This window comes from Cyprinus carpio, chromosome B16, assembly GCF_018340385.1.
Source record: "Cyprinus carpio isolate SPL01 chromosome B16, ASM1834038v1, whole genome shotgun sequence".
In the NCBI taxonomy this organism is placed as follows: domain Eukaryota; kingdom Metazoa; phylum Chordata; class Actinopteri; order Cypriniformes; family Cyprinidae; genus Cyprinus; species Cyprinus carpio.
Genome location: NC_056612.1, coordinates 17806016 through 17832855, shown reverse-complemented (window position 1 = coordinate 17832855; position 26840 = coordinate 17806016). Strand labels below are relative to the sequence as shown.

Here is a 26840-nt window from a genome sequence, read left to right as displayed (position 1 = left end):
CAAAACAACTGTTGTGAAAACAGCACACTTTAATTTGAACAGCTGAAATTTACATTAACATTTGGGTTTTGTCATGGTTAAGCCTGAGATTCAACTTGACTATACAAGTTTGGTCAGTTTAAAATGAAAATTAAAGTAACTGAAATGTAAAATGCAGTAACAATGGTTGAATTTAGTCAATAAATGAATGTAAACTGAGATTAACTGAGAAAATCCTACTCAAACTGGTGTTTTGGAACATGGCGGCTGGTTTCAAGCTGCCCTAAACTGGTCTTTAAATGGGCAAAGATCATCATTAGATGGTTAAACACCTTAATGTGGTACCGTATGATATGCTGAAAGCTAGTTTGTTTGCCGGTCTACCAGTTGGCAACAGCTAAAGACCAGTTTTTGACCAGTTTAACCAACTAGAATCCAGCTTAAGTTGTGTTTTAGGGCAGCATTTCTCAACTTATTTAACCAGCCATTTGATCAAGCAGCTTCATCAGGTAAGTTTTGCTGGACACCACTAGCTAAACCTTCCTATACAGTAAACATCCCCAGGTGTTTAAACTCCATTTGAGCACTTCTCCATGGCTTTCCTTTATCGTTCCCATTATGAGATGCAGGCAATCTCATGAATTGCCTCTGAGTGAAAAGATCAAGATTTGGCTGTTGACAGAAATTTGACTAAATCCACGTTAGTGGTAGCCAGAGGCTGTTTTTCTGACACTTAGTGTGTGAGTATAAACTTACAGTGTGCTTCCTCTGAGAGATAACGCTTGTGTCTTTGTGTTTTTTTGTGTTTTTGTGTTTTTGTTTGTGTGTGTTTTTTTGTGTGTGTGTGTGTGTTGATGGATTTACAGAGACTGATGGATTTACGAGGGAGAGAGTGAACAAGCACTGGGCATCTGAATGGAACAGTCAATGGGATTTGGACGCTCTGGTGTCTCCATGCCTGTGGCTCTATTGTTTGGCTCTTCGATCTCCCATCTCTAACTTTTTATCTCACTCTTTTTCTTCCTCGCTTCTCTCTCATTCTCTCTACTTCTCATTTTCTAATTTTCTCTCATTTTCCCACTTAAAGGAAAAGTACACCCAAAAATGTTTCACCCCCAAATCATTTCAAACTTGTATTCTCATACTGTTTCTGTGGGACCAAAAATAAAAATAAAAAGATTTTAATGAATCTTCATGCAAGACTTATGTGATATATTTCAAGTGTTTTAAAACCATATAGAAGTTTTATGTGAGGAAATTAGAATTTTAGCTGTTATGCATTGATAATCATCACCATAGAAATGATGAAATGAAAAAGAAGAGTCATGCAAACAAAAATGACATGCATTTGTTATTGTCCTTAGTCAGGGTAGTACCATATTAAATATTTGACAGCAATAAAAATGAAGTTCTGAGGGATAGAAGTACCAATGGACTGTACTGTTGTTTAATGACATACCAATTGTTTAGCTGACAAAATTTCTTTACAGAAAAAAAAAACTTTCAGCAGACAAAAACACTGAGAAAAAAAAAACTGTTTTGTAATAGCCTCATTTTCTTTCATGTTAAATTCAATATGGTGTCTAATCTGAATAAGGTATATTAACATCAAAGCCATTGACCGAGATGTCAGGTCAGTGGAGCCATATTTGAGCCACAGCAGAAAAAATAAGGTCAAATGAACAAGTGAATTACTTTTATTTCAGTCTGTTGTTTGTCAAATCCATTGCATAGCTTCAGAAGACCAGTATAATAGTGCACAAGCTGTATGGACCACTTTTATGGTGCCTTTTTGAAGACATACAGATGTGGTCACTATGAGCAGTCTGTGAACATCTGCATTAAAGGGATAGTTCACCTTCAATTGCTGGTCCCATTGACTTTCATAATATGGAAAAGAAATGCTATGCAAGTCAATGGGTACCAACTGAAGGTGAACTATACCTTTAAGAATTCTCCTTTAACACATATAAGCACATGTGCACTTGAGCAGCTAAGTCCTTAGCCATCTTCAGAAAACGACTAAAAATACATCTGTTCCATCTTTATTTGACCCTCTAGCACTCTAGCACTTTCTATTTTATTTTAATTCTACTTTATCTGTTTATCTTATTTTTTATTAAAAAAACGGCAACAGATTATGGAACATATGGCCGCCCGCCAAGGAGAATCTGAGTGAGAGATCACCGCGCTCCGCACTGCCGCTGCCCAACGAGTTCCGCTGCCGGATCCCCGTCTTCAGGCCACGCAGCTCTTGCCGAAGATGACCGCACACGACGACGCAGAGAACTATCTGCAGATGTTCGAGGCCATCGCGACTTGGGAAGGCTGGCCTCGGGAGGAGAGCGTGCTGGCACCGCTGTTAACAGGGGAGGCGCAACGCACATATTTCTCGATGTGACCGGCTCTAAGAGATTCCTACGATGAGCTACGGAAGGAGATCCTGGCCCAGGTGGGGCTTTCACCCATTTGTGTGGCACAGTTGTTCAACGACTGGGAATATAAGACCAGGTTGCCAGCCCGTGCCCAAGCAGCCGAACTCACCCGTCTGGCACATCATTGGCTGCTTGCCGGGGATCCCACCGCTGCTCAGGTAGGGGAGCGGGTGGTGGTAGCTCATCTGCTTTGGGTCCTTCCCCATCCTCTTCGGCAGGCAGCAGGCATGCTGAACCCTCACACTGTTGGTGATCTCGTGGAGGCCATCGAGTTGGCGGAGGCGGCCCAACATCGCGAGGCTGCCTTTTCCCCGGAGGGTGAACCAGGATCGACGCATGCCGGAGGGCGTCTCGCGACCAGTAAGCAGGCTGGCGGTTCCCGGCCCACAGGACAAGTCTATGCCCAGGGAACCACCCCGCTCGCCGAATCGGGCCTGACTGACTGTCCGACCTGCCAACGGATGTCACCACGACACCTCCCCCCAGCTCGCTGATTCCACTGCCTATCATCGAGGTGCCCTTCGAGCGTAAAGGGATAGATTTGGTCGGGCCACTGCCGAAGTCCGCCTGGGGCCACGAACACATCCTCGTGATAGTGGACTACGCCACTCGCTACCCAGAAGCTGTCCCCCTTCGCGATACTCTGAGGATATTCATTTCTCAGGAGATGTTACATCTATGTAGTCGGGTCGGGATTTATTCGTATGTATTTGAGTATGAGTGCACACAGTTATTTTGACGGCTAATGGCTGACCTCTGTCACCTCCTGAAGGTGAAAAATCTGAAGATCACGGTCTACCACCCCCAAACCGATGGGCTAGTCGAGCGATTTAATCAGACGTTGAAGCAGATGTTCCGTCGTGTGGCTGCGGACGACAAACAGGACTGGGACCAGATGCTGCCATACGTCCTCTTTGGCATCAGAGAAGTTCCCCAGGGCTCTACCGGTTTCACCCCCTTTGAGCTCTTGTTTGGATGGCAACCTCGTGGCCTGCTCGATGTTGCAAAGTAGGCCTGGGAACAGCAGCTGGCAGCCCATTGGTCTAGGGCTGGGGGATATATCTAACGATATGATCATGCGTATCTAGTCAGTAAATCTGGTTCCCTGATTAGCGCTAAATCGCCATCACCTGCTTTCAAATGGAGCGGCATTTAATAGACAGAGCCGTAGTTCACTGACAAGGTACGCAATATCGCGTTGATTATCGAAGGCGATTCATCTGGGATAATGAACGCGATATTGCGTAGCTTGTCAGTGATCTACGGCTCTGTCTATTAAATGCCGCTCCATTTGAAAGCAGGTGATGGCGATTTAGCGTTAATCACGGAACCAGATTTACTGACTAGATGCGCATGATCATATCGTTAGATATATCGCCCAGCCCTACATTGGTCCACCATCGAACATGTCCTTGAGATGAGGGAGAGGATCGACAGGGTCATGCCGTTAGTCCGGGAACACCTCACGAAAGCCCAGCAGGCCCAGCAGCGTCACTACAACAGGGCAGCCCAACCATGGGAGTTTCAGCCAGGGGATCACATGATGGTCCTGGCCCCGACAGCCGCCTGCAAGTTTCTCGCTACTTAGCAAGGGCCATATACAGTGATGGAGCGGGTTGGGCCCATCACGTACCGAGTCCAGCAGACCGGAAGAAGAGAGGACCAGCTATACCATGTCAACCTCCTAAAGCGATGGGTCGGGACTAGGGCCCACCTGTCCGCTCTGACCACCACTGAACCCGTGGTTGTTGATGTCAATCCCCATCTATCGGCTACCCAAAAAAAGGAGTTGCAACACCTGGTCGGTCAATTCTCCGATGTGTTCTCCCTCTCCCTGGGCAGACCCACGTGCTCCAACATGACATCCGCACACCACCAGGAATGATCGTCAGGCAGCGGCCCTACCGTGTCCCGGAGGCTCGGCAACACGCCATCAAGGAGGAGGTACAGGAGATGCTGAAGTTAGGGGTGATAGAACCATCATGTAGCCCGTGGTCCAGCCCCATCGTCATGGTCCCAAAGCATGACAGCACCCTCCAGTTTTGCAACGACTTCCGCCACCTCAACGAGGTCTCCGAGTTTGACGGCTATCCGATGCCACAGGTGGACGAACTGCTAGATCGCCTGGGGAGAGCCCGTTTCATCTCCACCCTAGACCTCGAGAAGACCAAGCTGAAAACCGCGTTCTCAACCCCCAGTGGCCACTGGCAGTACAGGGTTCTCCCCTTCGGCCTGCACGGGGCCCCAGCCGCTTTCCAGCGGATGATGGATATCCTGTTGAGGCCCCACCAATCCTACGCGGCCGCCCACTTTTCTCATCAATAAATTCACTCTCCGGGGCCTTTTATGAATTCCTCTTGTCGTGTGATTCTTTACCCCGTTACAATATATATATATATATATATATATATATATATAGTGTGTGTGTGTGTGTATATATATATATATACACCTTGCTGCGTGTACTGTGCTAACCCAGACTTGTCATTTGCACTTACATATTGTTGCTCTTTTGTTAGTCTTGACTGCTTGTAAGTCGCTTTGGATAAAAGCGTCTGCTAAATGACTAAATGTAAATGTGAAAGTGTAAACACATGATTTTTTTCTCCTCTTTCTCCCAATGGAACTTAGACCCATCCTTTAAACTGTGCACCCTGACTGATGTCCTCAAGGAGAGCTCAACTCTTTTTACATGATACTTTTTAATCACTGATGTTGGATCAGCCTACCTAACAACAGACTAAGCTGAGCTTTAGACTGTACATTAAGCAGAACATTTAAAAACATATAAACAGTGACAATACAATAATGGAGGTAAAGGCTTGTGGGAACACTGAGCAATGTAGCTGATCTGAACACCAGTCAGTGTCAATCTGCTGCTTGTATCTCCCTCAGGGAATATTAAAACCCTTGAATCCACTACAACGAAATGCATTTTGAGAACTGCAGTCATCTACATTGTTCCAGCAGCTTTTGTAATAGCGTAAAGGTTACAATCTCAGTTATAAAAAGTTAAGGGGAAGTCGTGGCCTAGTGGTTAGAGAGTTTGACTCTTAACCTTAAGATTGTGGGCTCGAGTCTCGGGCAGGCAATACCACGACTGAGGTGCCCTTGAGCAAGGCACCAAACCCCCAACTGCGCCGCAGCAAAAATTTGCTTCCGGGTGTGTGTTCACAGTGTGTGTGTGTGTTCACTGCTGACTGTGTGCACTTTGGATGGGTTAAATGCAGAGCATGAATTCTGAGTATGGGTCACCATACTTGGCTGTATGTCACATCACTTTCACTTTTTTTCATAAAAATTTGTGTCTTTTTTGTTTTATTATTTTTAATATATTGTATGTATGTAATATTATATATCAATTATTATAAACTCTGATAAAACTATATATAGCCTCCCCTTTTTAGGATACTGTATTTTAAAGATTGTAAAATCCAAATAAGCTTTACAGATCTTTATTTGAAAGGGTTTAAAAAATATTGTTCATATTTGTTCAATGAGCCATAAACAATTATTGCACATGCACCTGTGGATCAGTCCTTAAGACACTTTAAGGTCAACAGCAATTTAAGGTCACAATTTTTAAAGGAGTTGTTCACTTCCAGAATAAAAATTTCCTGTGAAACATTGATGACATTGAATTTGATTATACCAGATTATTTAAAAGGACAGAAATGAATTGAGTTATATAAATAGAACTGGGCAGCATTTCCCAAAAGTACTGTACGCCTAAGTAGATAGTAGTAATCATTAGCACCAATGGTCTCTGTGATCTAGTGAAACATTTGGTCATTTAAAAAAAAAAAAAAAATTATATTCTTTTTAAAAACAAATGCTTGTCTTGCACTAGATCTGCGATGCACATCCACAACTTCACACATTCTGGTCATGCGTGACATAGTTGGAAGTATGGACCCAGTGTTTACAAAGAAAACACACAAACACTAAATCAAACACCCTTTACAAAAAAAAAAAAAAAAAAAAAAAAAGATAAAACAAAAATGTCAGAAGATTTTGAAGTTGGAGGAGAAAATCAGATGGAGTTAGGTACTACTTCCACCTACATCACACGTGACCTTTCCAACGTGACTAGCATGCTGTGTGGATGAGCTTGTGAAAGATGAACATTTGTGGTTAAAAAAACATTTAGAAAATGACTGATTGTTTAGCCAGATAAAATCCTTATTCCCTGGCTGGGATTGTGTAGAGCCCTTTGAAGCTGCACTGAAACTGCAATTTGGACCTTCAACCTGTTGGTCCCTGGTGAAATCTACTATATGGAGAAAAATCCTGGAATGTTTTCCTCAAAAACCTTGATTTCTTTTCGACAGAAAGACATGAACATGTTGGATGACATGGGGGTGAGTAAATTATCAGGACATTTTTAATAACTTAAACAGCAGTAAAGAGACCTTTCTACCGACTGAAAACACTAGAACAAAGATCCCAAAGGTTCCTGTTCACCTGCGTGAACATAGTCCTGCTGCACTAGGCATGAGGACTGCAGATATAGCCAGAGCAAAAAAAAAAAAAAAAACGCAGTGTCTGTAATGAAAGACACCTAAACCAGTGTTACAGGGAGACAGGAAGGACAGCTGATCGTCCTTGCAGTGATACCGTGTAACCATGTGTCCCCCAGATGTGTTCAAGAACTTGCAAGTGCCTTGGTGGAAAAGGGAAGTAAATTGCAAGAACTGGCAAATCTGGTACAGTCCATGAGGATGAGATGCACTGTAAAACAGCTGTTGGCCACACAAGATACAACTGCAACTTTTGATTATATTGTAAAATATACATTTATGTAATATTTGTTGGGCAATTTAATTCTGTGCTGTAATTGCAAATCTGGCAAACAACACAGTTTCAAAACTGAAAGTGTAATTTAAGTTTTTTTCGGGGTTATCAGGAGAAAATACCCCAAAACGCGTATTCGCGTTAATCGACTCCAGAGGGTTAAAGTAGGTTCCTCAACACTGGTAGCTTCTTTACGAAATGCTTTGTAGCGACACACCATTTTATAATGAGATTATTCTTTAACATATATTTCACACCTTGTATTGGGCAAGAATTAACTTTATTCTTAACTCTACAATCTATTCCTTACAGACCCTCTCTTCCTCTCTATCTTTGCCTTTTTGTCTCTTCATCTCATTCTCTCTCTCTTTCCCTTTCTCTCTCCAGGGCATTTTCTCACCCAAGATTAGACTACCTGCCTTCATCATTACACAGGCATTAAATATAGCACAATAACCTCAAGACGAAGAGCGGAGAGAGAGGTTATAAATTACACCCTTCTTTACAGACATGCAGTATGGAGGGGGGGGGGGGCACTGCTGGAATTATTTGAAGCTGATCTGTTCTGTTCCTTCTTTTTGAGTTAGGCAATAAGAGAGTGTGAAGACGTAAACTGACTCTTGAAGACAGTGTGCTGCTAAACGCAGTGCTGCCTCCTGATTACCGCTGCTCAATGCTCTACATCTCATTTGAAAATTCAGCATTTCTCTCTCCTGTCTTTCAGTACTTATAGTATGGTGGCCTTGCCTCGACAGCAGTATGTTCAATTTACATCTCTACGATTTACTTGATGTTTTTGAGAAATGCAGCTGGTCTGTTTTGTTCAGTTTATTTCAGTTCATATCAATTCAGTAGATAAATTGTTCCATACCTTTACGTTCAGTTCAGCTCACTAAGGGGCAAAGGCTGCGTTTCCCAAAAGCATCGCAAGCATAAGTAGATCATAGAGACCATTGGTGCTAATGATTACTACAATCTACTTAGGCTTACAGTACTTTTGGGAAATGCTGCCCAGTTCTATTTATAAAACTCAATTCATTTCTGTCCTTTTAAATAATCTGGTATAATCAAATTCAATGTCATCAAATTCAAGTTCAGTTTTGTTTGGATGATTTCAGTTCTGTTTCGGTTTACAAAAATGCTTGACTATTATGGTATAAATTCATATTTAAGTTCTTTCGTATTTAATCAAAATTAGTTTAATTCTTTTAAGTACCATTCTGTTCAGATTAAATATTGTTATTTCTAGAGTTTTGAATTCAGTTTTGTCAGTTACATTTAGATACACTTCAATGTTCATTTCATTTCATTTTTCTGTTTTGCAATTTAATATACTGTAGTTCATTTCAGTTTAGTTCACTTCAGTTCTGACTCGTTTGGCTTATTTATTTGGTTATTTGGTTCATTTTTATTCTATATATATATAAATTCATTTCAGTAATTGGGAATGTTCGAGTTCAGTTTTGTTTTATTTTATTCTGATTATCAAATGTAGTTCAGTAAAATTAATTTGTTTGGTATAGTTTAATTCAGCTCAGATCTTTACAGTTTTCTTCAAATCACTACTTTGATGTAATTCAGTTTTGATTAAATTAATTCAGTTCTGTCATGACAACTCTCTGAGGGAGTGGCATGGTAATGTACATGACAATGTTAATGTATTTGGTCTTGACGGAATAGATCTGCTACGCTGCTGCGGCAGAGCAAGTACAGAGACTTGCTACTGCCAATACATCCACAACATGCTGCTGTGAGCATGTAAGAAATATTGATGCTGCAAATATAACATACATGAATAACCCCACAGCATACATGAATCACCTCATAGCAGATCTATACAGGTGGAGCTGGGGAAGGTGGAGGGTTTCTGAAGCAAGCTGCACTGCTTACGGCAAGCTCTAGTCAAATATTTGAATGTTGAGCAACAAGCTTATTGGCTACCAATACAGGAGAGAACCAATCAGCTGTGCCATGTGATACTGATGTCATTATATCACATTGAGTTAGACTTATCAGACTGCACAATCAGAGTTTCATGCCAGAACTCTGTATTTCTATCAGTTCTGTCCAATACTTTAAATTTAGTTCCATTTAGTTCAGTTTAGTGTAGTGTAATGGAGTTTGCTGATGAGGTTAAAGCAGCACTGTTCAAATGTGCATTGCAGTGCAATGCAGTAGCACGAGAGAGAGAGAGAGAGAGAGAGAGAGAGAGAGAGAGAGAGAGAAGGATGCTGGAGTAAGTAAAGTGTTGTAAATGTTGGTATGTCTTCTATGCATGTTTTCAGCTTCAGTGGGTCAGGGTGAGTCGTACTTCGAGCTGCTCTGCCGGATCAGCACTTTCTGCTCCAATCAATGCAGCCAGGCCTGCAGCAGGAAACCAGGACAGGCATGTTCCTCACTGGGATACACATACAGTATTACATATATATGCACAAACAAACACATATGGGGAATGTTCCTAAACACGTATCTGTGAAGCATACATAGACAAGTGCCTGCAGGCATGATGTACGATTAGAAACACCAGCTAAAATCCTGTGAGATTCACGCAGCAGCATATACAGACCTACTTTACACACACACACACACACACACACACACACACACACACACACACACACACACATAGACACACACACAAACACACACACATATACTTGCTATCTAAATTAATGATACGCCATTGTTTTAATGTAAAGCATAGTACAATCACTACGAACTAACCCTAACCTAAACCCTACTACTATACGCTCTTAAAAAAAAAAAATAATTTTAAAATGAAAGAATGAATAATTTTTACAAACGAGGATATCCCCAAAGGGATTTTTGTCATATTTACCTGACTTCTGGTGACTAATTTGTCCATAAAATATAGCTAAGTACACACACATTCACAGCTGTGCATACATAAAAATGCACCAACATAACAACACAGACAAATAAGGACAATCTGAACATACATGCGCGCACACACACACACACACACACACACACAAGCCTCAGAGTGTTGTGACTGTTGTGTAAATAGAGTAGTTGTGACCTGCTCTCTGAAACGGCAGGTCTATGTGACCTTACCCTTCCATCATAACAGGAACACAGCGGGATCGAAACAGAGATGAGACACAAGCCAGATGACTCGGGCTTTAGTTGAAAGCATCTCATTCTCTTGTACAGGACTTAAGAAATCATTATGGGGTTTGTTGAAAGATAAACAGGTATCTGAATTTAGAATATGCCATGTCGAGCACAGGACAGATGCTTCTGGTCAGACTGCACCCCGGGGGGCAATGGAGGTTCAGATTAATCAAGTGGCTTTTAGCAGGAGTGCTGCTTCTGTTGGACACTACAGGATTCACACACAAATAAAAACAAAAGCCACAGCCAAAAGCACAAGAGGTCAGTTAGTGATATTTATAGTCTCGGCTCAAGGTCTTATGGAAGATAATGCCACACATATCAAATCATCAGTAAAAGGAAAATAACACTACACCAAAGGCTGGTATATCAGAGCCCTATTAAGAATACTGGTTTTAAATATACTGATTTTGGACGAAACCAAATGTTAAACATTAACATTTAATGTATTCATGGAATTTTTGTTATGGTCTAAATTTTAGGCATCCTGTTTAGTTTTTTTTATCGTTTTAATCATATGAAATTCAATAAGTTGATGCTCAAAAGATTTTTCATCCGCTGATCACTAATTGGCCAGAGAATCATCACTAACATTACCTGCGTCACTGAACTTGTGACACAAACACAACAGAATCGCTAGATTTAAATCAGTATAACCAGCGAAGGATCGAACGCAACTGTTTTGAAGGAGCGCAACTTTTTTAACAACCAAAAACTGGCTGTTTCGTGGTCTGTTGAGGAAGTATGGACATTCCTCTCATTGATAGGAGAGGAGCGGATCCAGAGAGAGCTTGATGGTATAGTAAATATTGTATATTTATATTTTTTATTTCATTTTATGCTAGATACTCGATATTTATACTGGGGAAAAATCAAATTATTATGATTTTTTTTTTCTTAGCGTGAAAATAACTGAGTCACCCAAAAATCTTCATTGGATTACATCACACACACACACACACACACACAGAGAGAGAGAGAGAGAGAAAATAAAAAAATAGGACAATGTTAACATACTTTTTAGGTTTATATATATTTAGTTATATATAGCCTACATTTATAGTATATATTCGCTCTCAATGCTCAAATAAAACTGACACTATATCCTCACTGTTAGAATCTGTTACTCCTTTTTCTTGACCTCTTTTTGAGTGTGAGGTATATGTATGAGTGTATAGTTTGTTTTTGTGTGTGCATGTTTGCGTGTATATCTGAAAAGTCTGTTGTCTTGGCAGTTGCTTTGTTAGTTTTCCTCAGGGCAGGACTGTGTGATGTCTGGTTTGAAACAGAGAACCACTCAAAGCTCAAAATACACTCACTTCAAACATGAGCCCAGTTTAAGCGACTGAGTCAGAGGAAGACACAATCTCATACAAGAATAAGGTACAATTTGAGCATTTTATTCTTAGAACAAGAACCATCATCAGGGGGAATAACTGTGAGCATTCGGGTCATGTGATAAAGGGGCACCTGTAAGCTCCTCTGTGCTAAAACTTATTCCTTAGGCCTAGGTGGGTATATTTATGTTGGTAATGAGATATACATAAAATTAACTTAGAACATGATTGTAATTGTCAGTTAAAATATCATTCATTTTAATATGACCTAAATGGAAGAAGTGTTATTATAGATAATGGACTGGTATTTTGTCCAGAAGTGGTTTAAAGTAAAACATTTTAATGAACTTGTGGACTATTGTGATGTTTTTATCAGCTGTTTGAACACTCATTCTGACACCACCCATTCACTGCAGAGGATCCATTGGTGAGCAAGTGATATAAGGCTAAATTTCTCCAAATCTATTCCGATAAAGAAACAAACTCATCTACATCTTGAATGGCCATAGGGTGAGTATTATCAGCACATTTTCATACATACAGTATGTGAACTTTTCCTTTATTGGTTCAGTTTAATTTTCCTCAAGGTATAGAATTTGAAGTGATCACATTTATTTTGTGACAGATAATCATTAAACTTTTCAAAATTACCATTACCACAGTTTTGAATGCTTTGCCATGTGTAGCCAATTCCCATGTGCTCACTGATCGGATTGATTGTTGAATTTGACCTTTTTTTTTTCTTTTCTTTTTCTTTCTTTTTTTTTTTTTTTTTTTTTTTTGCAAAACAGTGAGAATGACTGAGAGTAATCTTTTCTGATTATACACATGCACATCCCATTCTTCCTTCTTATATCAGCAGTGCCCTAATTTGATTAACGACTATAAACAATTAGCAGAATGTGTATTTCACAGAGAAACAAACGGGTCGCTCCAGTGGCTGTGTCTGCTGATTAGTCCTATCATGACACTGCTGTACCCTTCAGACAGACCCTCAGCCTGAGTCGCACACTACAGACACTTCAATACCACATCTCTTCATCTCACACATCAACAGAGGAGACAGGTCGAACAGACAGGATTGCAACTATTTCTAGGCAGAATAGAATATGACAAAGAAGCAGAGGTGGGTTTGTATCAGCCTTTTCTGCATTATAGACAAAAAATAATTCCATTGGTTGAACTACATTTAATTGAGATACTTAGGCTTCATAATACTGCACAGAAATGCAGAAATTGTGTATATTTTTTTTTCTTTTTTTTTTTTTTTACAATTTATTATGGCAAAAGTCTGTAAACCCTATCCTTAATTAAATTCATGTAAATCTTTTCTATTGGCAATAACAGTTGCGGTTCAGAGAGTCAGCTGAACTCAGTAACATCTGTGATTCACTAATGCAAGCCAATAAATGAAGCTCTTCTCTTTGAACTGGTTCATAAGAGCCATTCTCGCAAATTGGACATCATGTCTCATGCCGTGTTTGTTGTTTTACTAACAGAAAACTCTAGCTTGCACTCAAATGTACGGAGAGCGTCTGTAACGAAACCGCATATAGATGCATACAAAGTTTTCCTGACTGTGATAAAATGTTTAATTATTTATTTCTTTGATCCATTTAGTCACTGTTAGGAGCCCTGGTTAATCTACAAAGCCCATCTGCAGCCAGCCAGAAGCAAGGTGATACATTCTTATAATTTCTGTATTATGTAGCCTATAACCCATGGTTTTGCTAGTTTACATTAAATGTTAATTATCTAATGGATTATCTATTGAATCTGCCCATTGCGTACTATTGTCACATCAACAATTAATCTTAAATTACAAAACACAGAGTTCACATGTAAGCCCACTGAGGTGTAGATTTGCACCAGGTCTCTAGTTCTGTAGTAATGGGAGATGGTAGAACTGTTCTGTCTGAACTACTTTGCGGCCCATGATCCTCATTAAAGCACAGAGGTCCTTCCTGAGGCACTGGGTGAATCTGCAAAGAGAACCAGACAAAGGTAATAGCTACAGGCTGCTCCCTTTGCTATGCTCAGACCTTTTTATCAAGCCTTATTTGAAGACATCAAACCCCATAAATTGGGACAGAGGGGATGTGTGTGGATGAGCAGAAAGAGAGAGAAACGGAAGAGTACAAGAGAAAGAGATGGGGGAAGGGAAACGGGAGTCAGGCAATATTTTAAATGCAATTTTATTTAAAGTTTTTATTATTATTTGATTGTTTGTTATTATATTTTAAGTTATTATTGTATTGTTATTGATATTTATTTAAATAATTATAATTTAAATATTATTATGTAAAAAATAATATTTTTGAAAGAAGTCTCTTATCCTCACCAAGGCTGTTTATTTGATAAAAAAAACTAAATTAAAAATAAAAATAAAACAGTAATATTTTGAAATATTATTCAAATTGGAAAGAACTGTTTTCTTTTCAGTATATTAGAATGATTTCTAAAGGATCATGTGACACTGAAGACTGGACTAATGGCTGCTGAAAATTCAGCTATCAAAATAATGTTAAAATATATTAAAATAGAAAAAGTCGTTTTATTTTCCACTAATATTTCACAATATTAATATTAATATTAAATTAATATAGCACAAGGGACTGCGTAAAAAAGAAAAATTGTATTTGGACTTTGTACTTCCCCCGACTGATTCTGGTATGAGCACAGTTTTGGTAGAAAGGGGGTAAGGGTCTCATTTGAGGTTGGATGATATGTGACAGCATCTGTTCATCAGTTTCCAAGGGTGGAGAACCTCTGAAGATGTCAAGAGCTGCCTAACCTGTCACCTCGACACACCTCAAACATGCACACACACACACACACACACACCCTTGTTTAAAGGCCAGATGATAAAGTGAGACTGGCCTGTGTGTCTGTGTGTCAGGCCTAGACACTGAATAAAGAAGCAAATGAGGGACAGCTAGCACACTCCATTAGTACGACAGCATGTGTGTCTACCAGGGCGTTTTTGGGTACATTCATATTTATATGTATGCGTCTGTGTCTTAGCGCCTGTGACATCTCTAGGGGCTCTCGTTAGGAGGTTTTCCAGACTGTTTGTGTGCGGTTATGTATTTGTGCCTAAGGGACACAGCATGGGAAACTGTTCAAGGCCTAATTTAATTGTGGTGGAACAGACAGACCTGTAACATTTCAATGGTGTAGAAGCATGCTTGTTTGTGTTTATATGCATGTTCCCATCTGTATTCCTTGTGCCACTAGGGCAGGGTGATCTTCTGTTGATCTCTACGCTGAAGTCTCTGATGATGAGCCTGCCCCCTTCAGAAATATCGCCTATGGTCTTTTAAGGGTCTTTTCATTCTCCCACCCCTTTAAACTCCTCAGAGCCCTTGAATTACTGAAGTGTATTCCTGAAGATCAGCATTATATATGATCATCTCTTACTGCTATAACTCTAATTGTGTTGATTTTTTTAATAGATTTGACCAAAAGATTAATTTAGATTGGTGCATTTGGTTACCAGTTGGTAATACAAGTTATATAAATTTACAGTTTTATACAATTTTAATACATTTCCCTTTTTGAACACCTTGAGCATATAAATGCACAACTGAAAGTTTCTCATTTCTCATTTAACTTGTGTTTTTTATTTTTTTGTTTAAATGTTATTTGTGTCATGTGTTTCATTAGAATTATATAATAATAATATTAGCAATAGTAATATGTTGTATGTTACTTGAACGAAAAACAGCTATCTACAGTAACAGAAAATTGGGATTTCGGAGAATTATCAACATGTTCAGTTCAAAACCCAGATCTGTTTAGAACAAGACATCAGCCATTCAAGGTAGGCTATGTGTAGTTGTTTTTAAGTCTTTCTCGCCGTGGCATGGTTAAAGTATTTGCATTTAAATATTTGTGATGTAAGGAAGGGATTTTCTGAAATGTACACACAAACAGCATATGAGCGCATGCCTTTTCTCTCTTTTTCTGGCAATCGTTAGCTTCAGTGCATATGTGTTTGCTGAGAGCGTCAAAGTTTTTTTATTTACAACATGTTTTTGCAGCGTTGAGCAATGTAGCCAATCACAGACATATCTGTTGATTTCTTGAACACAATGGCCAATCAACCAAACCGCCGTTTTTGTTCAGTGCTTAGTTCTGCAGGCTGGCGATTCCTCTCATTATACCAAACAAAGAATAGACAAGTGTAATTAAGAGATTAAATGTGCAGTGTAGAGAGATTCGTTGGTTATAATGGAACTTTATGAGATCGTGATGAACTTAAATGGGTGGCAGCTTTTTAAGTGTATGCTTTCTATGCTATGCCCTCATGTCGTTTCAAACCCGTAAGACCTTTGTTCATCTTCGGAACACAAATTAAGATATTTTTGATGGAATCTGAGAGCTGTCTAACCCTGCAGACAGCAACACAGCTGAAATGTTCCCAAGTCCAGAAACGTACCAAGGAGATCTGTGAATTAATCCATGTGACATCAGTGGTTCATCCACAATTATACAAGCTACGAGAATTCTTTTTGTGCACAAAATAAAAAAAAAAGTAATGACTTTATTCAACAGTTTGCCTCCTCCGCATCACCCTGGTGCCATTTTGGAGAATATCTGCTGGACCTATTGCTGTTCTGTTCAGGCATGCACTTGTCACTTTATGCATTGAATTTGCGGCAGTTCGTACCTCTGCTTGCTCTGGAGAGACATTCATCTACAGTGGGTCATATCTGTGGAGATGTGTGTTGCAGTAGCGCTGTGGTAAAATGAATATGTTGTTCAACAACAAGATGCATTTACACTTGACCCGTTGCATCTGGAATGTGATTCAGACCACCTCCTGAAGTGTTTAGCGAGATCAGATTGCAATCCATCTCGAATGTGTTTCAGACCAGTCCTTCTTTCTTTTTTTTTCTTTCTTTCTTTCTTTCTTTCTTTCTTTCTTTCTTTCTTTTGAGCTGGGTGATGCAAAATATTAAGGCCCACCCACTCTCTGTATCGGCCACTGATTGCAGTATGTAAAAACCAAGCAGCAAACTTCCGGTCGCTCTCATGAAACCAACACGGAAGTGACTAAAACTGCAATTCATCGACTTGCCGCTAGAGGCTGGCTCCAAAAGTGAGTCAGTCCCATAGACTCCCCATGTTAAAATACCAAACTTTACAGCAGAAAAAAAATGTTTATAGCCTGATACAAAAAGTGGTTTTGGTCTATATAGCTAATTTTGCCCTTCATGACAACTGTGAGGGGGTGATTTTTATTATAACTCATCCGTTTAAATTATATTAAGCCTTATAGATCTGCATAATTAAGGGCGTTGCCACTAGAGTGACAGGTGGATTGCCGCTGCTGTCACCACCGTCAAGCTAGGTGGGCGTGGCTTCAGCAACCAGCTCCCGCCTTTTCGCCCACTTTTGAATATCCGGGAGTGAAGCGCGGTGACATGCAGTTCTGCCCACTTTGAGCTTCAAAAACGCTCTTCAGAAACCTACTGGTGACATCACGGACACTATGTCCATGTTTTTATACAGTCTATGGTAAAAACATATATACAGATCCGATTCTTTGTCGGTTTCTCTTGATAAAGTCAAAGCTGATCAACCCGGAACCATCCCCAACAACAAAAACTCAGAAACAGCAGCCAACCGAGATTCTCAAACTTAAAGATCCCCAGAGAAAGTGGGTCAAACCCCAAGGTCTTTTGGGGGAGATTAGACAGACTTTTGGTCTGAAGGTTCATCATGCAAAAAATTTTAGGGCTCACTGCAATAAAGATTCAATAAATTGCTAAAACAAGTTGAAAACTGACAATATGCAGCTATATATGTGACCCTGGACCACAAAACCAGTCTTAAGTCGCTGGGGTATATTTGTAGCAATAGCCAAAAATACATTGTATGGGTCAAAATTATACATTTTTCTTTTAAGCCAAAAATCATTAGGATATTAAGTAAAGATCAAGTTCCATGAAGATATTTTGTTCATTTGCTACCATAAATATATCAAAAATTAATTTTTGATTAGTAATATGCATTGCTAAGGACTTCATCTGGATAACTTTAAAGGCGATTTTCTCAATATTAAGATTTTTTTGCACCCTCAGATTCCCTCAGATTTTCAAATAGTTGCATCTCGACCAAATATTGTCCCATCCTAACAAACCATACATTAATGGAAAGCTAATTTATTCAACTTTCAGATTATATATAAATCTCAATTTTGAAAAATTGACACTTAAGACTGGTTTTGTGGTCCAGGGTCACATATGGAATCAAGAGATTGCCAGAAAGGTGCAAAAAGGCTAAAACCAAACTAAAGTGATTCTTTTGTTCTTAGATCCACCCTTCCAGAAGACCACCTCGTTTGTTAGATGGTGCTATTTTAAAACCCACACACTAGGAGACATCTTTGTAAAAGCCATCAAGCCATCAGCTATTGAGTCTAAATCATTATTCCCAACGTGGAAGTATTTGATCAGTTTTAATATTTGCATGTCAGATGGATGCCAGGCTTCTGTTTGAGCACCTGAAACAGGGCACACAGGCTTTTTTCAAGCTGACTGACGGAGAAGGTAATGAGCCTGTATTATAACTGTTACCAAAATTAGCCTTCTGCTGTTGAGTGCGTCTTTGAAGGGTTTTTCACTGCTCATTCTATAGTTACTTTACATCTTACGCTTTCTCATGGAGGGATGACAGCCAGCTTTCTTGACCTGAGGAAAAAAATGAGAGGGGAGTGTGACAGCCTTGCAGATCTCACGCACTTACATATACAGTATGTATATACATACATTGTCCTCTAAAAGCCTTAGAGCTATAAGTGACTGCAAGGTATTTCCACACTGTCAGTCAATCGGAGTCAAGAACAGTGATTCTGTGTCCCTAATGAGAGTCTACCAGACTTCAAAGGTTTAGTAACACAAGGTGAGTGAAAGAAGGGTCACTTGTCTGGAATGCAGACTACACACTGGAGTCACGAAACACAAGTTAATGATGTGTATTAAACCAAAAATAAACATGATGTGTATGCAAGAAAGGCAGGCATGTGTTCAAAATTATCACCCAAGCTTTATCAGACTGTAAATGGAGAACTGTGAGAAGTTTATAAAAAACGATTGTCCTCAATTGAGGTAGAAAACAACAATGAACTTGATCAAATATTCACTAGAATGTTACTCTGACTGCTTGTAAATGTATGTATAAATGTTGCAATAGTGGAGCAAGTAGCATTTTATAGATCTGTTCTTGCAAAATTGACACTTATGAAATACAAAATATATCCAACCATTGTTTTGGTCAACAAATTGTAGTTACCCTTGTGTGACAACTAACTCTGGCCTGCCATTGAAAAACCCTTTTCGGTCAACTACTATTTTTGTCCTCTAAATTGCTCAAAATGAATTCAGTCCCATAGTGTTGTTCTGTCCTGTAGGACCCCTCTTTTCCATTTTTCTTTCTGTCTCTGCAGTTTTCTCCTCCTTTTCATATCCTCTTCTTTTGCTGCTGTCTACTTATTTCTCTCCTTGGAAGGAGTTGTAGAATAGATAAATCAAATTTTGCAGCAATACAATCTCATCCAGACCGCAGTCACATAACTAATTCAGGTACTTTGTTACTTAATGGAGGCAAATGGTTGTCATTTTTTATGACAGTGCTGTTAAAACTGTCCAACCTCAACTGACTTGCTCAGTACAATGTTGCTCGTTGTTAAATACGCAGTTAAACTCACTCTAACGTACATGAATCTCATGTAAAACCAAAACTTTAGAAGTGCGTCAGCTTCCATTTCACTCCCAAGCTTTGGACTCCTCCCTTCCCTTTCGTAGCATTAACCAGTTATGACATCTATTTAAAATGGGGAGAAAAATAAACAAAAGATAAATGAAAGAATTCATAATTAATTTACAAATAAGTTCCCTCAGGATTTTTTTGAGTGAACTCAAATTTTGAAGACAAGTTAGCAGACACTGTCCGGATGTGCAGTTTCAATTCACTCTAATCATCCCATCTAATCATCCCATCTAGTTCACCCAAAAATTAAAATTAGACTGTTTTACTTACCCTCAAAGCATTCTAGGTGTATATAACTTTCTTCTTTCAGACAAATCCAGTCTGAGTTATATAAATTTTTTTCCTGGCTATTCCAAGCTCTATCACTGCAGTCAGCGGGTGTTGCAGTTGAACAGTCCACAAGTCGTCAAATAAAGTGAGCGCATTCATAATAAAACGTGTCTCACATGGCTCCGGGGGTTGAACAAAGGCCTTCTGCTTACATCAAAATCTCTTGGAATCAAATGTGAGTGTCCTGTGTGTAGGGCTACATTTGCTACATATGTCCAGCGTTCCAAATCAATCAAGATGTTCAGTTTCAGTTAGGATGTCCCCTTATGCCCAACATAGCCCAGCTTTGATGTGAACACTTAGCAAATGCTTACAGTCGAATGCATAGCCTTTCAGAGTATACTCCATTTGATAGCATGCACATGCACTAGAAAGTTTTGTCCTTGTCGAGCTTCTGTGCTATTTATATTCATAAGTTATGACTGATAGAAATGTCTTTGTACTTGTTTAAACTAAAGTCACAAATCATTCTTATCGACGTCATATAAATGCTTGTGGGCATCTGTTGTTGCTGTCATCGGTAGTGTGTTGTTGTTCGGCACAGTTTTGCCAACTTGTGGACAAAGCAAATAACACAAAAAAAAATAAAAAAAAAATTCTAGGCACATTTGCGAAAAATCTGTCTGATGATGAAATTGACCTCACACACACTGAAGTATACACTTTTTCATGTATACCCCAAAGTAAATATACTGAGTTACTGTGTTAGCAGTTTATAGAAAGCCATCTCACTAGATTTTGGAACACAGCCAGACACTGAATCAACCGACAACTGATCAGTCCTAAAACTAACAGTGAGCATAATTAACATTTAATGAAGATTCTTTTGCAGTTAATTAAACATGCATTTCTTTGTTAATGACAGTGGCCAAACTCTTGAATCCCTGAGCATCAGTGTATCTCACTGAGGCCCGTAGATTCCCTCTGGCAAGTGTAGTCTAGTTTTCCAGTTAAGCACGCTAACATTTAAAGCTTTCATATGCTCCACATCTACAGCCCCACGTGTTCCGTTGTGTTTGAATCCAGACTCAGCAGTTATGTTCTGCTAACACATCACTGCCCTCTTCATCATGAATCCCTGCACATTTCTCAGCTGCACTCCGTCACAATGGCGTCCTGGGCAAAATATGCTAAGCACGCATAACCGCGTGCAATCAATAACGGCGTGCATGCTTTCGGCTTTTTGCATGCAAGTGGATCCTCAGAGGGAGGATGAATGGGAGGCTGTTTAATACATCTGCCCATTGTGCGCGTGCAAGGTTGGAAGCATAGCTTAAGGACACGAAGTGAGTCTGTCATGATGAACTGCGAGGGACGGTTGTGCGTTATTCCTTTAATGGAAAGATGGATGGCTTCTTTCATAGTTAAATACGAGTTTAAAAACACTCCTTGATGCAATTTACCTTGGTCTTGGAAGGTAAAACAAAAGCAAAATCCATTTATAGTGTCTGTAGCATAACAAAACATGAATGTGATTCATGAATATTAAAGAGATAGTTCATGCAGAAATTCTGCCATTGTATGATGCTTTTTCCATACAATGAACGTGAAAGGTGACCATGACTGTTTTTTTTTTTTTTTTTTTTCTGGAAGCTTGTTTCCGTAATTGGATAAAAAAATAAATAATAATAATTATATATATAAAAAAAATTCACGATTCAGCTTTTCTTTTTCTAACAATTCTGAGTTTATTTCTTAAAATCCTGACTTTGAGATTACATCTCATTATTTTTCAGAACAAAAAAAAAAGCTAATTGTTAGTTTTGTTTTTTTTTTTTTTTTTTTTTTTTTTTTCTCAGAACTGCAAGTTTATATCTCGCAAATCAAGTTTATATCTTGCAATTCTGACTTTTATTTCCTTGGAATTGCATAAATATGGGAAAAAGCAGGATGAATATTCAGCTAAATGTCTCTTATGTTCCACATTAATGCAGTTATTTTGTGTTTGTCACCAAAAATCTTCTGCTATTATTCATTATTTACCTCTATTTCCACCACCTTACAAAAAAGAAACTTGGTGAGAAGCTCAGACTGATTGAAGAAACTACACACTCTCAGTCAGCAGTGTGATAGAGTCATGAGTGTTTGACAGATGGCATCATGGGACCGCTGCTGAAAGCGGGTGTGAGTCTGAGAAAAGGCCTACCTGTTTTAATTAGGCAGGAATGCATCTCTAAGCACAGCTGTGCGCTCTCACACACTGTCTTTGCTTTTGTCGGGCCAGCTGTGAGACAGGCCTTCCTGTCAGTTCGACATCTTTCCGTGCGGAGAGGCTGATCAATCCCTCTCCCTCGAGAGCGGTGTGCACAGAGAAATTGTGTGAAACAAAGACCTGTGTGCCATTCTACATCCATGTTAACTTTTGCTTTGTTTTCAGCGGTCAGACTTCATACAAAATTGAAAATGTGCAAGTCTGAGTCTAAGCCTAATCCTAAAACTGAAACTACAATTTGTTGAATAATTCACATGAAAATTCTGTCAACATTTACACATTTACTCACCCTCAAGCTGTTTTCTTCTATGGAACATAAAATATGAATTTCTGTAGAAATTCCTGAATGCTGTTTTCAATATAACAATTTTTTTGTATTATGTAGAGAGAATGAAGACTAGGCCTGCCAAAAGTTCCTTTCAAGTGTCCCATACGACTCATGCACTATAATGCATACCTTCTGAAGCCAAAAGTTTTGTGCTAGAAATAAATACATAAAAAGAATTTCAGTGAATAACTGGGTTGTTTTTCTCACAAAGCTTGACTTTCACTGAAAGTCTTCTGAAAGTTTCAGTTTAGTTGTTTACACTACTTTAGCAACATTTTATGATGCTTTTTTCTTAATTTTTGAGCCTGACAGCCCCAGTCCTTATTTACTCTAAGAAAGTCACATTTTGTGTGCCATTGAAGGAAAAGTCAAGCAGATTTGAAATGATATAAAGTGGTGATTGATGATATAAATAATTATATAAAATATATAATAAAATTATAATATACAGATAGATAGATAGATAGATAGATAGATAGATAGATAGATAGATCAAAATATTTTAAAATACAGTTTGTTCCTGTGATGTCAAAATTTAATTTTCAGCATTTTCAATACTCCAATCTTCAGTGTCACATGATCCTTCAGCTGATTTGGTACTCGAGAAACATTATTATTATTATTATTATCAGTATTATTATGGGAACAGTGATACATTTATTTTTAGAATTCTTTGATAAAGAAAGTTCAAAGGAACAGCTTTTTTTTAATCTTTTGTAACATTATAAATCAGTGGTACTTTTATGGAGAGATATTCAATTTATTGCATCCAAAAATTTCTTTAAAAAAAAATCCTACTGACCCCAAAGATTTGAACAGTAGTATATTAAAAAACAAGCAAACAAAAACAATATTAATTTTTGAGTGAATTATTCATTCAATTAATTCTGTATCATTTAGTCTTCAGTATTTAATACGAGAGTAAAACATTCAGAAATGACTTAATATGACTTGAAACACAAATGTTATATTTTTAATAATAAAAAAACTGGAATTTGTATAGAATTTTTGTTTGACAGGGATTTAAGGTACACAACATATACCTTTAACATTGCAGCCACAATACTTCACCAGTTGAGCTGATACTGTACATGAAGGCTGTTTTCTCTTGAGTGTTTTTCTGCAGTCCTTTGTAGGTTGCTCTCTGTAGTTTATTTGTAACAGCGAGAGGTGAGCGGATTCTGCGCTCTGTTCCACTGGAGACTGGTCACTGGTGTGAAAAAAGGAAGGGAAGGACAGAGTTATCTCTCTACAAAGTAAACATGATACACTCAAGCAAAACTAGACAAAACATACATCCCATAAATCTGCTGTGAGTCGGTGAACCAAATGGTTCAGACTAGCATTTGAAGTCTCCACGCTGAAGTGCTGGCATGATTGTTCTTGTGACCCAAAAAAGGCCAGGGCCTGTCACATGCCTCCCTCAGGAATACATCCCTGTGATCGAACAAATGCCAACAGACAGAGCCAGGTCTCTTTGTCAGCACAGAACGGAGTCTGTCAGAAGGTGGCGAGTTCATATTAAACAGAAGGGCTAAAGGGATAGTCCACCCAAAAATGAAAATTCTGTCATTTTACTCACCTTCATGGTGTTCTTCATAAAGACAAAAGAATATACAGTTTAAAGATCTTTGGGATCCAAACAACATTCTCTAATATATTGCTTTGCTGGACTATTGACTTTAGTTGACTGTCATCTGGGAGCAAAGTTATGAACAATATTTACAGCAGATATCTTGACTTAATCCTATTACAGCTGAAACCGAAGCTTTTTAAGCTTGTGTGTTTGAGAGACATTCTCTCTGTGAGTTTCAAAGATTTAAAACCAGTCCCAGAGGCCTAATACCAATCATCAAGCCTACACTCCCATTGGCTCGACTGCTTATGAAACATATTTTGATTGCTTTCAAGTGTGAAACGTCGACTTTGAATCTTGAATGTGGTGGCAGTGTGGTGTATTTAATAAAATGGAATAATTAAATAGTCAAATATCATCGACAATTTCTGTTCCTAAACCCCACAGAGGGTTTAGGTAACAATCAGAATGGCAAATTGAGTTTAACTTGCCGTGCGGTGGAATAGACCTCTCACAAACTTAATTATGGTACATAGTCTCAGAGGGAACTTCAAATGCTTGCAAAGCAACAATGCCTCCAAACCAAACTGTTCCTAATTTATCGAAAATATTTGTTTTACTTTTACAGGCTAAACCTCTGCTGACTTGTTACATAACAGAGCATTTTATGGCTGTATTTATGTTGTATTAATTTCGAGTGCCACTCTGAATTCTTATAGGGCTTTATCTGTATCTTTATACCTTTATTCACTATGCAGTGCCATGTTGGTTATGTCAGCCTGCAGTGCATTTATATTTATATGTCCCTTCGGTGAAAAGATCTGCAAAGTAAATAACTGTAAATGTGAAGTTTGTCAAGCCACACCATTCACTAAACCCCACTATGTGTGAAATTGAATCTGTATTGTTGCCGCAAGGTTCTCCAGAACTTCCTCTGAGTAAAGCTGTGCTAATTTGCAACCGGCTACAGTGTCATTCCAAATTTACATTCCCAATGACACACAGACTTAACATGCTGTAGGTTCCTCTGCACACTGTGAGGGAACATTATAGCCTCGGGCCCCAAGTCAAACAATCAGGACAGGAAGTTCCATCACTCCTGTCCTCCAATCAGGTGCTCCACCGGTGCCGCTATAGGTGACAGAAGGGCTTGATTGGCCCAAAGCATCACCCAGTGCTCGGTAGGACACCAGAGGACACTGGGAAGGACTGTGGATCCATAGCCAACAGGAGAACAGGATAAAAATACTCTGCTGACAAGTCAATTAATCAGGGTTTGAAGGTGTTACAGTGAAGGAGAAGAGTCATGAGGTGAAGATCGGCGGGTGTTTACAGGTTCACAGGGAAATGAGGTAAGAATAGTGACGTAACATCAGTTGTACCCTTTTGCCAGACCCAAACTTCCAATCGTAAACTATGAAAAATCCACAATAAAATATGAATTATTTAAAACTATAACATATACAGTACTATAAAAAATAAACATATTGTCATTTCTGGTAATTTTCTCAAATTATGCAGTCTGATTTTTTATTATTTTTTTTACTTGAGTATATTAAAGTCATGGTGTAACAGAAGTAGATGAAACATAGATGACTCTCCTCTTCCATATTGTGATGTACAGTACAACCAAGTGTACCATTAACGAAAAAAAAAAAAAAGAACCGCGGGGACTTGATCCAATCCAATTGTACCGAGGCAAGCTTGCAGTCAGTTGTAAGAAATATTCAGGGTTTCGGTGCTTGAAATGAATGGAGAAGTCTGGCGTATATCATCAGAGTGAACTGAAATAACAAGTTTTGACATTTTAATAAAAAATTACAAGGTGAAAACATGTGCATGGATTAATTATTCACAGTAAGATGAATAAAATTTAGCCTTTAGGTTTACTTTGAGAAGAAGAAAAATGTCAAAGAAAGGTTTAGCTTCATTTTATTATTATCTTTCATTTGTGTGTAAACATTTGCAATGTGTAAATTTGTGTGACTCAGTGTTATTTTAGTATCTTTGATATAATATTGTAGTTTTTGGTACATTTTTTGAATTAGATTTTATTTTAAACTGTTCTGTTTGCACTTCAAGGTTTTAGGTTGTATTCACATCTGTCTTGTTTGATTTGATTGAATCAAACTCAAGTTCGTTTCCCCCCTGGGTGCATATCTTTTGGACATGTGTAAATGCAGCAATCGCACTCGGGTGCAGACCAAACAATAATACCAAGACCCAGCTGAAGAGGTGGTCTCTGTCCGGTTCCAAACGAGGTGGTCTTGGTCCACTTCCAGTTGAACTCTGGTACAGTTGAATGGATGATCTTAAGCACAGAGGTGGTCAAAAAAAAGGGCAATTTGAAAGCGAACCACACCAAAAAAAAAAAAAATCAACATTGTATTTGGTCTGGACCAAAGCAAGTGAACTAGCTGACTTTCCTGGTGTGCATATACCCTTGGTTTAGTGTTTTTGTAGGTTTATATATATGTATTAATTTATATTTATTAGTTTTAGTTTATTAACATTTATCATATTCCAAGTAACATTTTTTTTATTTTTATTTTTAATGGTTTTAATTTTAGTTAACTATAATAACCCTGGTGTGCTTTACTTACCTCTACTGTCTTACTGCAAATGAACATACAGCTGAGCAGAAAAGGACATCAAGCATCACTTCTTAAAACCATTCACATTAATTCAAAGCCTCTCGGCAGAAATACTGCATAACAATGCACTGCGGTGTCTCCTCGATGCCAGTGTGAGTGTGAGCTGTCAATCAGCCCTGCTAACACTGGGTTACAGATGAGAGATGTGTGGCCCCCTGTAGGAGGTGCTGTCAGGTTGATGTGATCTTGTTGTCAGTTCTGTGGATGGGAGGTCCAGAAGCTCTGGAGCAGTGACCACAGGCAGAATGGCTGGCTGGATAATGCTATCCAGCAACAAGTCTGCA

The 26840-nt window shown here is 38.8% G+C and overlaps 1 protein-coding gene across 1 annotated transcript in view; it reads left to right on the top strand.

The window, feature by feature from the left end:
* Positions 1 to 15391: 15391 nt before the first annotated feature.
* The window catches only part of dgat1b (diacylglycerol O-acyltransferase 1b), a 72723-nt gene continuing 61274 nt past the window's right edge, over positions 15392 to 26840 (top strand). Inside the window, exon 1 of the mRNA XM_042741209.1 lies at positions 15392 to 15503. The gene's annotated coding sequence lies outside the window, so the exon portion shown is untranslated. The remainder of the gene's footprint in view (positions 15504 to 26840) is intronic.